Source organism: Vombatus ursinus, unplaced genomic scaffold, assembly GCF_900497805.2.
Source record: "Vombatus ursinus unplaced genomic scaffold, bare-nosed wombat genome assembly UNPS02014877.1, whole genome shotgun sequence".
Taxonomy (NCBI): Eukaryota; Metazoa; Chordata; class Mammalia; order Diprotodontia; family Vombatidae; genus Vombatus; species Vombatus ursinus.
Window position 1 is genome coordinate 287,822 of NW_020954655.1, and position 851 is coordinate 288,672.

At 39.0% G+C, this 851-nt stretch overlaps 1 protein-coding gene across 1 annotated transcript in view; it reads left to right on the forward strand.

Moving 5' to 3' along the window:
• The window catches only part of TBC1D8 (TBC1 domain family member 8), a 126,133-nt gene that overhangs the window by 50,425 nt on the left and 74,857 nt on the right, over positions 1–851 (forward strand). The window lies entirely within an intron of this gene.

Below are 851 nucleotides of genomic sequence, written 5' to 3' on the forward strand. Positions count from 1 at the left end.
AGGTTAAGTGAGTTTTTCAATATCATAGAGGGTTCCAGTCACCTTGGTCCTCTGACTCCAAATTATTGATTTTCCCTTTATTCGGTAGCCAGACTTTTGACAACTGTCTGAAGCACCTCAACAAACCAAGAGAAAAACAGATTTCTAAGCAGCCACAATAATTGTGACTGGAATAGTATTGTTGTGATAATAATGATTATTCATAACTTGCATTTATGCAGCAGTATAAAGGTAACAAAGCTCTTTCTACACAACAACCAGTGAAAAGGGTAGCTTTGCTATGTCCAGCAAGCCTTAGCCCTTTAATCTGAGTGCATAGACTGAGAATTATGTGTAAAAGTATGGTTACCAGTGTAATATACTTGATTAATTAAATTTCTAATCAGCAATAGGGAAGAAGCAGGAAAGATACTGCTAGAGACAGACATTGACATCAATAAGAAGAGATACGTGGGGGCAGCTAGGTGGCACAGTGGATAGAGCACCAGCCCTGAAGTCAGGAGGATCTGAGTTCAAATTTGGCCTCAGACCAAACACTTGACACTTACTAGCAGTGTGACCCTGGGCAAGTCACTTAACCCCAATTGCCTTTAAAAAAAGAAGAGATAGCTGGTGGCAAATAAGAGAGGAGGTAACATTGCAGAAACACACCAGTTTGAGGCCATTTAATGTATTGGCAAAATAGTCCTAAGTAGCCCCACAGGCCCCAAAGACATTATTGTATTTACAGTACTGTACAACAATGGATTTCATAAAAAGATTGTAAGTCATCTAGAATAGGTTAAATTATGATTGGGGTACTATGGAAACCTCTATCACAGGACATGAAGAGACCTGGGTTTTTTAAAATC